The sequence below is a fragment of the Scatophagus argus genome, chromosome 7 (assembly GCF_020382885.2).
Source record: "Scatophagus argus isolate fScaArg1 chromosome 7, fScaArg1.pri, whole genome shotgun sequence".
Lineage (NCBI taxonomy): Eukaryota > Metazoa > Chordata > Actinopteri > Scatophagidae > Scatophagus > Scatophagus argus.
In genome coordinates, this window is record NC_058499.1 from 11,034,175 (window position 1) to 11,049,984 (window position 15,810).

At 40.3% G+C, this 15,810-nt stretch overlaps 1 long non-coding RNA gene across 1 annotated transcript; it reads right to left on the reverse strand.

Annotated features, from left to right (window-relative positions):
- Positions 1-5: 5 nt before the first annotated feature.
- Positions 6-2,788, reverse strand: LOC124061376. The gene is made up of 3 exons (XR_006843737.1): positions 2,463-2,788; positions 827-903; positions 6-61 (listed from the first exon to the last, which is right to left on the reverse strand). It is a non-coding gene; the product is annotated as an uncharacterized LOC124061376 (long non-coding RNA).
- Positions 2,789-15,810: the final 13,022 nt, after the last annotated feature.

Consider the following 15,810-nt stretch of genomic DNA (forward strand, 5'->3'; position numbering starts at 1 on the left):
TACTGAGTTGGCACCAGGAGGGATGGCCACGTGCTGTGTTGTCAGCTGACCACAGGCACATCTAGAAAGATCACAGAAGAAGCACCACTTAACATTGCACTCCCGGGCCCTGTGTTGTCCTGCTCCCCGACTTCTAAAGTTCAGAAGTGTGGATTATTTATAGAAATCTATCTACTATTTACTGTTGCTGGAGCACGAGTAAAAGTAAATGTTTCAAGTCAAAGACTGCTCATGAAGTGTGTTTTGTTCCTGAAAACACACATCGCTCAGACTCTTTCATGATTGCCCCCGTTTCTGAGAAATGTGTGTCGGAACAAACAAAGGGCTGCATGCCCGTACTCTCAGCCTGCTCTTGTAGGAAAGTAACTGTGTCCTCCAGTACACTGAAAAATCACATAATCTCAACATCACATAATCTGTAGTCATACGTGTCATGATTTAGTAAATGAATCAATAATTAGAAAGCAATCACAAGTAATAATAAGTACAAAGCAATATGGAGCTGAATGACATCTGTGTTCATATTAAATATACAGAATTAACATTCTAATAAAGCTTTTCCTTAAACAAACCTTTTTATAAACCTATATAACATTTTAAATTAGTTGTTGAGAAAATTGAAATGAAAATCGTTTACAGCAAGCTATCTTAAGCAGTGAAAAGAGGCAACAGTCAGTGCAACTTGGCTAAATTTGACAGAAAGTTTGAAGAGTTTTTGAATCATGCTATGCTTGTCATCTCTCACAATAAACAATAGAAATAGCAGCTGTTGTAGCCTAAGGCCAAGTAATAAATAACCGTTAGATAATTTGAAAACAGTAATTACCTGGTCGGGTCCTTGGTGGGAAATATGTGAATGCATTCTCTTTTACAAAAGTTCCTCTCAACCCAAGCTTTTTGTGCCTGTGAAGAGAGAGGAAAAAGTATGAGCTCACGTGGTATCATACTACAGTCACAGGGAGATCATCAGAGTATCTGAATTTAAGTTTCACTACTAAAATCCTCTTAGTGCTAATCCTGGATTGAAGTTGAAGATCATTTGCATCCTCCAGAGAAGTAAATGTGTATGAGTAAATATAATCAAAGTGAAAATGTTCCCTGAGAGACTCCCAAACACTGTTTAAATTAAGCACCGACTGGTCGAGAACGTCGTACGCAGTGCGGCCGAGTGTGTTTCGTCACTCTTGAGATTGTTAGAGCACAGTCGATGTTGACGAACAACTCTGTGGAATCACACACGTTTCATTTTCCACTGCAGCTTGATAAGCAGCCGGTGAACAGCATCACACAAAAGTACTATGCCCACACGCTTTGTCTAATCCTGCTCTGATTGCTGTCTGATGTTTTTTTTCCAGTGTTGAGCAAAAAATGACCCGAGTTCAAAGCAAAGTTTCTCTGAGGGCCTTTGTTGATGGTGGAGGCCCAATTAAAACCGAAACACTGTAAGCAACTCTTTCCAAGAAAACACTCGGAAGTTAAATGGGGGGGGTGGGGGGGGGGGGCACTGTAATATTTGGCAGGGTTGATGGCTTCAGCATACTAAAAAATAAAAAACTCTATTCTCTTTACTCATGAGTGTGAAGTCAGATGAGTAGAAATGAAAGACTACAGGTAAATTCTAGTCTTGTGAACGATAATCGCAATTACAGTTTTTTTATCTGTGCAAATGATCAAAATGTTGTGCTTGATGAAAAAGACAGAAAACATTCTGGTTATATTATTAACAGTGACAACAGACTTAATTTGTTTTTAACTTTTTCCATCCATATAGTATATCTTGTTAATGTAAGCATTTGCTCAGACTGTGATCTTTGCATAGTTATGCATTTTCACTACTTATATTTACTGTTTTATGACACTTAAATTCTGTTTTTTAATCGTTATCTTTATATATAAATAAGACTTTTTCTTCATCTCTTTATTGTTTGCTACTACACTGACCTGTTTTTTCCCACCAGATCATTTAAGAATCATCATCATTTTGTCTCAATACCAAAACAATCACCTGATAATAATTTGGCTGTTTTGATAAAATCAGCCAAGATAAAAGTAGTGTTTTATTAAATCGGTAGATACACCAGATTTTAAAAGACTTCATACAATTTAGTTGAATTTTTTTGAATTTCCATTTTTGCATTTTGTTGTTTCAGATGTGGATACAGTTTGACTATGAATATGAAATAATCTACCTAGATAGGTTTTTACTAAAATACTACCTCACTGTGGTATTAAAAAGTCTAAGGCACAGTGCGGTTGTTACTGTCTGTGTTGTCGTGGCAGGTTTTCATCTCGGTGCTATCGTCCAGCATTAAGCACCCAAAGTTCGTTCAGTGTTTTCTGTTCTCCTTCATGACATCTAAATTCACCTCTTAAACTCTTTCCACTCTGTAGTACCTATCTGTCCAAAAGCAGTCAAATTAAGTTAAAGTAGAGTTGCAGTTACAGATTGGAGATACACTTACGCACAATCTTCTGTCCAAGCTGTGGGGTCCTGTCTCTAGTGCTGCTGGAGATTAAGCCTACAGAGTAGAGAGGACGTCTGCAGTCAGCTGCTCCTCTACCAGAGCCTTCTCTTGGTGCTGCACTCCCAGTCGAGTGCTCTCATTGAATCCCACAGGACATGAAACTTCTTCACTTTATGAGGCCCACTTAATATGATGAGCATGTGAGCAGGGTCTTTGTTCGCCCAAGTCTCATGACTCCAGTTCAAGGTAATCCTTTTGGGAGTCCCATGACCCCGTCTCCATGCCCACAGGGTATTTTCATCCTTCGCTTGAACAAGGCACAATAAATCTACTTTGATAACTGGCCCCTAATCTCCCAATTTGTTGAAAACTCCTTTCTTTGTGTTCACTTCACAGTGTGGAAGATCTTAGCTTGTGTGAGGAGCAGACCGGCTAACCTAAAAGCTCTGCAGTCTTGTTCAGAGGCTCCCCAACTTTTCATTAGAAAATTTCCACCCCCTCCAACTACTTTGATTTCAACCCAATTTGCATAATTGAGAGAATTGGACGCAGGCATTCTTTTGGAAGGCGCCTTGTTAAGACATGACTGGTCTCCAGTTGGGGGCAAGGTCAGTCAATGCTAATTGCAGTTAATCTCTATTTCCACCCACCCTGTTTTGGTGTAGGAAAAGAAACCTCTGCACACCAGCTATTCAATATTCTCTTAGTCTCGCTTTTTAATTTTGGTTATGTTAAGTGGATTTGCATTTAAAATCTAAAGTGGTTTGTGTGATAAATAGCCTCCCAGCAGGCTGAGAAGGGATGTTGTTGTTTTGTTTTGTTTTTAATCTCATTTAGTTTATTGGCTGTTGTCCAATTTCCAACAATTTAAACTGTATGCTAAAAAAGATCCTGTGGATATCACTCACTGGTCTTCAGTTTGGTTGGGGAAAATCAAATCTGACCCATTGATGTATGTTTAAAATGAATCCTGTTTTTTGTTTTTAATGTTATTAAGGACATTGAGGAACAGGAACATGCTTAAATAGCTAAAGGAAGGCATTAAGCTAGAAGCTGAGATGGAGTTAACAAGCACAAAGTTGTAGACATCCATTTTAAACCTTCCTCATGTGAAATGGTATGATAAGCACTCCTTTTATGGTTGGAGTGAGCAGTTTGAGCCTGACTGAAACTTGCAGTGAAAAAGACAAGGGAGGTTGGTGGTTGATGACTCAGAAAGACAGAGAAAAGCCTAACACCACCCCAACTTCCCCCCTTTTGGTCCTGCTCCGGTTAAAAAAAAAAAGAAGCATGTGGGCCTCTGTTAATTATAGCTGAAGAAAACAAAGTGCATTTCCAGAAGGGTTTTGGTGAGCATGACGCAGTTATTTCAGCGTACTTAAACTCATTAACCGCAGCAATTACAAACCAAATCCAGCAACCAGCTGCCAGAGCTGCCTTTGGGCACTTAACAACAAAAACCTTGAGGAATTAGATACTGCAGGATCAGATTGTGTCACACCGAGCAAATTAACAAGACTTAACACAAGCTTCAGAACAATAAACAACATTCATTCCAAAGGACAGAATTTTCTGAGAAAATGTTCGTTTGAAACAAAAGACAATTGTGTGAAGTAGGGATTATAAATGCTGGACTGCTGAAGAGGACACAGAAAAAGTATAAAAGAATTTTGTCACTATAACGTACTACACTGCTCTGATTTTATTTAACATGGATATGTTTTTATCCATGTATTTTGGACATTTTCACATTGCAGTGTGTACAGTATTTGTCCAAGTCAAGACACATTCAGTCCACATCACATTGTGTGCCATACATTCATTCTTTTTCACATTGGAATCACATGGTGTTGGTCTCCTGACCTGCAGTTAGTGAGCAACTAGATCACAGTGAATTTGTTTCAGTGCAACTGCCATTACATGGGCTATTCAGCATTCATAAGGATAAGGCAACGTTTTGAATACATATTTGTTTACAGATGGCTTCGTGAAGTTGAGTCAAAACCATATGTGTAATTTTTGGCATTTTTCTTAATCCTTAACAGCCGTGGACCCATTCTGGTGACCAAAGTAACACAGGAATGCAAATTTATCCTAAACATTTAATTGTACTAAAAGATGAACTGATTAGAATTTGGTGGTCGAAGGTCATTGTGATCTCACAAAACATTTAATAACTCATGAAATCATACACTAATTCTAACAAAATCTCACACAAATGTTGATGAATTCATGACATTTTATATCCAAAAAGTCAAAGGTCAACTTCACTGTGACGCCATTAAGTTTTCATAAAACGCTTTGTGCCTGCGAGTGTTTTACTATCTTCCTCAACACCTGCACTTTGACTCTCTTATTCTCTTATTATGAAATACTGTGATGACTTCCATTTTGGCAAAGATACACTCAATAGCTTTTATTAATCCATACAGTATAGTCTTCACTGCATAAATGGGTCCGGACAAACACGGATATACACTGCAAGTTGAATGTCTGGCAGAGACCGGCAACCGCGAGGGGTTAATTCTATGCAATTCTGAATACTGTAGTAACGATGGCGTTCTCACAACAAAAGCCTCATCAGCACAAGTGAGATAGATCAGAAAGGATTTGGGGGTCCTAATGGAATGTCACCAGGGTTGGAAGATAAAAGCAACTAATTGCTCGGCTTTGGTGTTGAATGGAAATGTGGTTAGAGCTTGATGCATTGTGACAGGAAGGAAACTCATGTAGACTCCTTCACTGTCTGAAAAAAAAAAATTGAAATTAATAATAATATCCCAGACTCATGGTTGATCCCACGTGGACTGAACAACAAGCCGCCTTTTACACATTTTCTCTTGAGGGGAAACACTTGGACACGCTCGAGCCGTAGGCCCTGGATAGGCAAATTTGAATAAACTGTGAAGCTAACTGTTTTCCCTCAGCCCCTGTTTGTAAATGCACTCATTGTCCTCCTGGGTTTGAAAATCCAGTTAGCCATCACATGAGTCCAACATGTCACTGATTATCCCCGAGAGTTGAGGGAGTCATAAGACATGCTGCTGTTTTTTCTGCCCCCACTGCCCCCCACCCCCACCCCACCACTCCCAACCCCAAAGGAAAGGTCTGACTAAAAAAGAGACTGATTGAAACTTTACATAAAATCAGGGGATCAGAATGAGGACAAACAGTACCAGCAGCTAGCAGTGGAAGAGAAGCATGGAAATAACCTTATCAGTCAAAGTCTTAGATTGTTGGGGCATGACAGCAGTTTTTCCAACAATTTGAAATGTTTTTACAGTGCTTATATGTGTCAGGCTCATATGGCATATCATGTAAAATAGAAGACAAACTAGTATGACTACAACACTCAGCAGATATGATATCTTGAGTGCTTGTATAATTCTGCAACATAAATATAGAGTGTCAACTAATAGCCAGTCAGTTGTTACTGACCTTGTTTTAGTCTTATCCCTTTGGTTTGATCCAACAACCCAGCTACTTTTGTTCTTAAGTTATGAGAAAGCCTTTTAACTTTACTCCTGAATGTATCTGAAAATCTTTTACTATTACTTTTATTTGTCACAAGCTGTGCAAACTCAGACCTTCAGTCTGCTCCATCTTGACCTGCGTCTTAAAACTTTCTAAGGACTCTTGGCCCTCAACTGACCCAAGCCTCACGCTTGCATCATGCAGTCATATGATCCTGCAAACCCAGAGTGAAAAATGCAGGGTTTGTTAATCACATTCGATTTAATTTCACATTTATTGATATGGCTAAGTTGGTTTAACACAGAACTGTAATCATTCAAACTCAACGGGCTACAGATGTTTTCAGGTCATTTCTTTCTTTCTCAACTACTGAGCAGTTAGCTACTAATTCTCAGTGAAAGTGGTAATAGGTAAGCTTATTTACTGATCAAAGGGGTTATATGTAGGCAGACCAGCACATGAACATGAACTCTTTACTAAGTTTGTTTATAGAAACAAAGTCATGTGAACATATTTAACTGAATGTGCTCTCTGATGGAAGACCTTTGTCCTCATATCTTAATCAAATGTCAGTCCATCCACACTGTATTCAGAGCAATATTGCCTTTACTCTGTTTCTCATTTATTGTACTATGGATGTAAAAATAAATCCTTTTTCATACCATGACCTACTGTAAATGATTAAATATGCACCTATCATTTGAATAAAGCAGATAATTCCACAACAAACACATGATCAGAAAGAGGAAAAAAAAGGACTTTATCCTTCAACAGTCTGGTTTGTGCAGCCAGTGAGTTTATATTTAGCAACATTTTCGATCTCATTAAAAGTGTTGTATTCAGCACAGAGCCATGGCATTGCTGATTGCTTTACAGAGTAAAACCTCACATAAAAAGGCTATGGATTATATAAAGAGTATTAATCTCACCAAATAATGCCTGCTCTAATTTATAGAAACCCATCACACTGAATTCTTTTAATGATGTATATATATCAGAATATACACCAGGGGTTGGGCAGATTTAGTCACATAATGAAGAAGTTCCCTCATTATTGAAGAAATGTATATTAATTGGAACAGTTTGGGGCTGATCATGGATACAGTCTGTTTGTGATACACAAAAGACAAACTTAAAATGTCTGTGTGACTGGAGAGCTAGAGGCTGTTACACTCCTTTAGGTTTATTTCTCCTTTATTTTAAACCACTACCACTGTTCTCTCTCTACAAAGTTAGTTTGCAGTGTGTGTGTGCACGCTCTAATCCCAGCATACACTACTGGGTGGATTGGGAGCAGAAGCATGCATGTATATGTATAAAAAAAAATTATATCTTTCTTGCTTTCAAGGACATGTTAACAGGAGTGTGTTAATCACATGAAAGCAGACTTTAGAAAGATATAAAAGTCCTTAATCTGTCGTGGCTGTGGTCGTCCGTACTGGGCCATTAATAAGGATTAAACTGCAGTACTGGAGTGAGTGGCTCTTGAAGCCTGCCCAGCTTCAAACACCACTTAGCAGTAAGTTTGCAGGGCTTGAAGTGCAGACCATGTGCACACCAGTCTACGACCAGCAGTCCTGAATGGTGCATGTTATTATGCCAGACAAAAGAGCTCTGATGATCGGATAGGAACTAATGTGGACTGTGCAGCTCATAGTAATGGTTCCATGTGAGATGCTGTGCAACACAAGTCACTCTCAGATCAGTCATTCGGTTTCTCAATACAAAATGTTAGCGATAACGACATGCGGTTCAGAATCAGAATCAGAATTCCTTTATTAATCCCTGGAGGGAAATTCTTGACTAAATTTCCCTCCAGGGATTGTCATTCATTAAGAGAACAACACTGACCATTTACATTCAAATGTATTTCAGGAGAACCATCAAAAAAATAAATATCAAATAAATATCACAGCACGGGTTCTTCAGTGGGATATGGGAAGTGGAAACAACTCGGTAAGGCAATACAGGATCACCTGTTGAATGTGACAGAACAGGCTTCATCTTACCTTCTGCGAGCCAGATGCGGAGCGTTTCAGGGAGGACCTCTTAAAGGTGCTACTTGGGCCCTTGTTGTCCATGTTGAAGACTTACAATTTAAGCTGAACTGACTTAGAAAGGGATCCTCAGAGACCGGCAACAGGTCAGAGTTCAGCAGCAACATCAGCATTAGAATCAGACAGAAACCCTACATGCCCCACAGTGGAACCGAGGCATGGCAGCAACCTCTGGATTTATACTCAAAAATATCAAAGTTTCACATCATTAAATAAAGGTCTCGGTGCTTCTCTCTCTCTTCTCTGCTGCTTACTCCCGACTGACAAGACAGAGATCCCAGCCAGGGATATAAATCACTCGATGACACACTTGACACATAGACCGTTTTCCTCTGCCGGGCATCCCATAATCAGGCTTAATGCAGCCGGCTCTTACGAAGCCTCAGAGTCTAATGGATAGAGATTTAATAAATGGTTATTGAAGGTAAATCTACTTTGGCACACCACAACCCCAAAAAAGGCTTAGAGAGACCATGCAAGCTGTGAGGCTAAAGTTAGCCGACGGAAAGCCAAAGGTTGTCTCCCACCAAATGAGGCTCAGTGTGTCTGACAGGGAGGACAGGAGTGTCTCATCAGGGTGCAGACAGACAGGTATGTACACAAACAGAGTGCAAAGTGGAGGCAGACTGTACACCTTCTATCTAACATGCAGCTACACCTATTGAGAAGGAACTCTGACCTTTGTTGTCCTGTCGCTATTATAACTTTGTCACCATTAAAATACAGCGGAATGTTGTGCATGATGGATTTAATCTGTCATTTCCATTTGGTGGGAACATTTTAAATGTAGTTTTGTAAAGTAGTCTCAGAACACAGATTTAGAGCAGCTTTATGTTAAGTATTGTTAAGAGTTTGACCTGTTATATAATACCAAAAAAAAAAAAAAAAAAATGAAAAAAGTAAAAGTAAAACTATTAAGGGCTTAATACCACATTGCTTTTAGCCAACCCTGATGAAGAAGAGCAAATATTTTGTGGTTCATTAACAGAGCTTGGAGAATGAACAAATAAAACGTTAGCAGTATTAAAGTGTTTTACTGGAATGCTGAATTCTTCCACACCAACTCAAATCTGTTACACCATGTCATTATAACTTATTTATTTATGAACACAAAATGTTATATTTAAGTGACTCAACCTTTAAATCTGAGAGGTGCTTTTTTTATGTGGTGCATAAAATGAAAGGAATCTTAGGCCTGACAGCAGATCAGTTATAGGATGTTGCATACATGAAAGGAACGGGATCTGTCTCTCTGTCAAATGATGTCAAATCAAATGAAACATGTCTGAGGTACACATGGAAAAAGATGAAACTTTTAGTCCAGTTTAGTCAGACAAATCAGGTATCCAGTAACTCCCTCTACTGGATATTAAGTGGAATTCTTATCCAGGGGGAAATGAGTGGTGTGTTGAATTTGATCTAAATTTGATTTGAAATTTCAATTGATAATTACACGACCTGTTTAATGGATATTTGCCTTACAATAAAATAAGCGGCGCAGACAAAACCCTTAACATCCAGCTTTCCCTTACATGTCCCTTTAAGTAACTTTAAAGTTAGTAAAATCACCTTATTCCAGTGTCAATAGTATTTTAGTTTATTGCAGTACATAAAATATATGAGGTTTTCACCGAGCTCACATTTTCACTGAATGTCAGTATCCTGCACATCTTTTACCTCATTTTATATTTACAAATAGAGCATAACATGTTTCATATCTTTACAAGTATTTGGATATCCACTAGAGTTGAGAATAAAGTTTGACAGATAAGCAAAAGGTTGGCTGCACTGCCTTTGTTGTTGATGACTGACCCACCGGTGAGGTTTATGAGGATAAACAAAATCCTCCTGCACTGAAACAGAACCCGCAGAGACTCATTATAACAAGTTAAACTGTAGCAGAACGACATGTAAGTGCAGTAACGAAAAGAAAAAAAAAACACATCTACTAGTCCACAGTATGAAGTAGTACTGTGTTTTGCTGCTGTCAACTTCAGTATCAAAGCACAGCCTTACCGGTTTAATCTGTGAGGAAAAGTTGGATGTTTTCCGCTGGTCTTTGTCTCAGACTTTTCAGGGTGTCTTGAAAACAATAAACAAGAATCCATGAATGAATAATTTATTTTTCTATCCTTCCCAGCCATGTGTCTCTGTGTTGCCTGCCTCTAAGAATGGATAATGCTTAATTTCTCCTAGTAAGCAGACACAAATGAGCTTTATCATCTGTTAGTGGCTTTGCATGTATCAGTGGAGGAGATTATTTGTCTCCAGAAGGAGGCAGAGCACTGAATGGACCAGAAGCAAGCACAAGTATTTCAACTCTGTCCAGACTAAAAAAGTAACATGACAACATAACATCTTAAATAAGATTAAGATGGGAATTGATCAGCCAGTCTAAAAATCTCAAATGCAATTTATTGAATTTTAAAAATTCATCTATCCATCCATTTTCTATACCGCTTATCCATCAGGGTTGCGGGGGAGCTGGAGCCTATCCCAGCTGACTACAGGCGAGAGGCGGGGTTCACCCTGGACTGGTCGCCAGTCAATCGCAGGGCCAACACACAAAGACAGACAACCACACACTCACACACTCACACCTAGGGGAAATTTAGAGTAGCCAATTAACCTAATGTGCATGTTTTTGGAATTGTGGGAGGAAGTTGGAGTACCTGGAGAAAACCCACGCAGGCACAGGGAGAACATGCAAACTCCACATAGAAGGGCCCAGACCGGGATTTGAACCTGGAACCCTCTTGCTATGAGGCGACAGCGATAACCACTGCACCACCGTGCCGCCCTGAATTTTTTAAAACAGTCTAGTACTCATTTCCTCCCTTATCGAGCAGCAGCAGTACAGTCTTCTACAAACCTCTGGTTCCAAACCCCTGTGGACACAGGTGTTCCCAGAACAGCGAGTTCACTTCTTCAACCACGAGAGGGCGCTCGGACCGCTTGTACGGCCGTTATACTGCACGTCTCTGACCGCAGAGTGACATCAGGAAACTCTCCGTACTTTGTCAGGTTGTCTCAGAGGTTATCTGCGTGTCATATCCAGCAGCACAATCAGAACCATGGCTACGAATCTGCGTGACCGGTACAAACAGAAAGGGTGCGGGTTTATTCACGTCACGTTTTTAATTGAGGCTTTGCGTCAAGCTCAGTTCGCTTTCAGATGTTTTTCTGAATAAGAGGAAAATGTGGAACAAGGCCAATAGCTGGAAAGCAGGTTAGGCTGGAGGTTCTTCCACATTTGACGCTGTGGATGGGGACATGTCACACTTTGTGCGTGTCTGCTGTGCTGTGGAAGCCCTTCTTTGTTCCTGTAAAGTGGTTAGAAGCACCACCCCTGGCAAGGAAACCCAAACATTTAAATGTACGGAACGCGTGTACTGCAGAAACCTGCGGGTGAATAACACCAAACAAAAGGCATCTACGTCCGCTTTCGTTTGCGTGCGCTGGGTTTTTTTATCAAGGTGATCTGCAGTGACCTACGGTAACAAAACAATAAAAGTTGTGTGTTTTTTTTGACTCAGCCAGTGTTTCTCCCAGTTGCTAAGGAAATGAGGCTACACCCTCACCTGAGACCTTGTGTTCCAGGTGTGTTAAATCCCTCAGTACCACAGAGGAGTGCAAACACACTCAGCTGATAATAACATGCACACATTTGGAGAAGTAGATTTCAAGAACCACTGCCTGACACATGTATAACATAACACAAAGATGATGTTTGAGTGCTGACATTTCATCTCCCTCGACAGACCAAACACACTGTCTGAGCTTAAGGGCAGGAAATGGTCTTTAGTGGTTTGTTATGAATGGTTCATGTCCCAACATGTCCCCTCTGCATGTACATGAAAGCACCTTGAGCTCCCCCACATAATAAGCGCTTATTAGGCAGGGCAGTAAAAACTTAATTTCTATGTCATAACTCCAACAAGAGGATGTATTAAAGAAGAGTGCAACAAAATCAGGGGTATCAATCAAAAACAGTTTAGGTTTGGATAATAAGTTACTCTTATAAGTCATCATTTTGCTTTAGATAGATGTGGTACTTATTCAGAAGGAATGAAGTACTTCTTCCATCACTGCATATCGTCCTCTTTCACGTAGTACATTTTAAATACCTGCTTAGTATTTATTCTGTACATAGCATAAGCAGACTCATTCTGCGATATATTTCACTTGTTTCACTTGTTATATTTCAGTATTGTGACACATTCAAACTACATGCTAGTGACAAACTTCATTTTCTATGCAATGACAATATAATATAATTGTGTAATCCTGTAGTGAATGTATGTGACAGCAGAAAAATGGCCTATAATCTAATGTTGCTACTGAAGATGTAAATGTAAAAGCTTAAGGAGTGTCCCAGAGCCAGAATCGCTTGCTGAGCTCTTAACTCGTTTTAGGATACAAATGACACGGGTCCTTCTCGTCAAAATAATAATTTTTCTCTTCAAACCCATTTAATGAGCAGGCAGTCAAAGAGATATATGTGTAAATGACATGGGGGGCTTTTATAAAGGTAAAGGGGGAAGCCCCCTGTATGGGGTGGAGTCCACCAATCTCAAAAAGAGGATGTTTACGGTGTCTGCAGCTCAAGAAGGGCCAGAGTGTGCTGAGGGGTAACATTTCATAAGCTGTGGTGTTGAGCCATAGGTCTGCAGTAACTCTGGTGCTGCTATTTGTTTCTGTTCTCATAGGAGTGGACCCTCTGCACTCTGTTGTCAGCAAAAAAAAAAAAGATTTTAAGGAAGCAGATGAGAAGAAGGTGTGGCAGAGAATAGGTCAGCTTGTGGCTAACAAGTTCACTGCTGAACACCAGGACAGGCTCGTGCACACACAGCTGCCTGCTTCTGCTGGCGGACCGGCTTATTGCTCACCACCAGAGCAAAACTGTTCCTGGAAACCTGTCCCCTGGGAGAAATGCATTCCATGAATATCCTGCCTGGTTAAATGGCCAACCATGTCTCTATTCTTTTCCTCAGTGTGTGTGTGTGTGTGTGTGTGCTGGCATAAGTAATTTGCAAGACTGACCTGGGGCCCACAAAAAGGTTAACAAGGAATCCATATGCTGCAGAGGGGCTGTAAAAAAGCAGCTCTCTTGACCTGCAGGAAGTTTTACTGCAATCACTGACTCCATTTCACGATATGTCATTCTGAACTGAACAGTGGCTCCTTCCTTTGATCAGAGGAGTTTCATAAAGCTCCATGTTTGTGATTGCAGTCTCTACGGTCTCCTGCTCCCTGCTTCCCAGGGAGCAGTGAACCAGATCTTTCTCACTGGAGGAGGGGGTGTTGAGTCCTGCTCTCAGCTGCGTAAACTTCCAGAATCAACTTATCGTCCAATATCCAAACAACCAGATGTGGGATTCACAGTCAAAAGCCATAACACTCCCCCTCAAACACACGCACATGCACACATACACACACACAGTCTTCTGACCTTTTAAAGGACTGCCGTGACTCTGATCAAAGAAAAATCTGAATTGCCCTCCAGTAACACTCCAGAGATGCGAGACGGGAACAGACAACTAGACAGACAAAAATCACAAAACTGCTGATCAGCACTTTTGCAACAAGGAACCAAAGCCAAATGATGCAGTTGTCTTCGTGTCAGACCGCAACCACAGTTTAATAGATGTAAATGAATGTCAGATTTGGATGTAAACAAGCAAAATCAATAGTCATTGCTCTGCTTGTTTGATTAACTCTGCAGCCAAAGAGCTGCTGTGAGCGGGACTGCTGAACGTTACGAGCCAAAAACAGTCAATATTTTCAGCGCTTTGTCTGAGCCACAGGCTGAGGGTAATGCATGCGAGCTCTTTATAATCCAGAGAGAGACGTTTCTGTGACTGGGTCATACATAAAACATAGTGTCATCTAGCATGAGACAGCCATGAGCTTGGACAATGCTGTTCCAGTCTCAACTGACTGAAAAACCAGGACCTCAACATTTATATGTTAAATACCTAACAAGCAGATCTCTGTGTTACATTAGTGTCAAAGTGTCACGTACAATAATTAACAATCATTTCAATATTCGTCTGTGCAAAATGACCGTCACCTGCAATCAGAGCTGTTTTGATGTGTCCAAACCAGAAGCTGTGGATAACAATTCACCATGTCATTAAAAGTCCAAAGGGCCACAAATTGTACCAAACGTATCACAGCCCACAGTACAGAAGAACTGGATGAAATATCAGTTTAGCTCTTTTAAGAGCCTTACTAATGATTGGACCAAACATTTAAGATGTGTCCAGAGTGGCACACGGGTGGGGGGAGGGGTGTCATTAAAACAGGACTCAGGATTAGCTTTCTGTATCGTCTATACAATCAGAGGTACAGTGTGTAGGATTTAGGGGCAGATATGTTTACTTAAATCTAACAATTACTTTTGTTTTATATTATAATGAGCCTTTTACATCTACAGAGGGAGCGAGTCGCAACGAATGCCATGCGCGAGCCGGTCCTCTCCAGCGAGGTCAGCCATGCTGCACCGCCATGTTTGTCTGTGCGAGTGGTGTGCAGCCCTCATCACTAGATGCCATGAAGTCCTACACACAAGACCTTTAAAGTTGGTTTAAAATTCAAGTGTGACAGAGAAGAGAGAGAGAGAGCATATAATTTACTTATTGACAACTCAAACGCTGTGTGATGTTAACAAACCACTCCACTTCTTCTGGAAGGCATGTGTGACGTGTGTGAAGACAGTGAGGTTCTCCTCTCCTCCTTGATTGTCCAGGGTGTGTTACAGACCATAAAAACCCAAGTTGACAAGCACCTGTCTAATCCTGCTGATCATAGCAGCATTGTCATTATCTATGGGCTCTTGCCTGTGACTGTAATTACAACTGCCTTGGATGATCTGAGACACAGATGGTGGTGGGAGACTAAGCAAACGGCAGTAAAGTAATCGGCTGGGGCTGCCGGAGCAGACAAATCTTTAAAGACCTGAGCTGACTAAGGCTAAATACTCTAATTATTGAATCTAGTTGGGACTAGCCAGTATTGTAGACATTTACTATAGCTTCTTCATTTGAGAGATGCCATGTCAAGGAAACTCTTCAGCTGTATTATAATCAGAGATGAATTCTGATGCACCTGAAATGAAATTCAAGGAGGTGAAATGCAATTAAATAAGACCATTGAGTCGCTGAGTTGCATGAGGTCATCTTTTCTTGGTGTTCGCTAAACTTTTCAACCTCACCGTACTCAGCACATCCGGGCATCATTCAAAAGCCGAGTAATTTCATCAGGATCCCACTATTATTCTGACTTTTGAATACAAGCTTTGTTCCGCTAACTCTCAGCTTGAGCTGCATGGTGTAGGTGTTTTTATCCAAAAGGTTTTATTTGAGCCTCTTGTCTGTATGTTTCTGCTGAGGTTTCACTGTCTGCGCAAATCAAATGATTTCCCCTAAAAACAGCCTGTTTCTTCACACTAACAGGAAGTGTGGGTTTAGTTCACGTAAAACAGACATTCCCTGCAGCTCTGCATGGTCTACCTTAATGATTCTGCATGAAGCACCTAAAGCTTGATTAAAGGGATCATAAATAGGATTTATGATAAAAACTATTCCCTGTTTCAAAGTGAAAACCAGGAGGTTTAATGAAGCTTTAAACTCAGTTTATTCTTGACTTTGTAAATAACAGAGAACAAAACAATTGATGGTGTCAAGCTCAGCATGTTGAAACATCATGCAAAGTCTGAACAGCTACATTTTAATGGCAACTGAGGAAACTCATTCCACTCCATCGTAAGGGAATAGGTGGATCTGGAGCTGTGATCCTTTATTTCAACATTT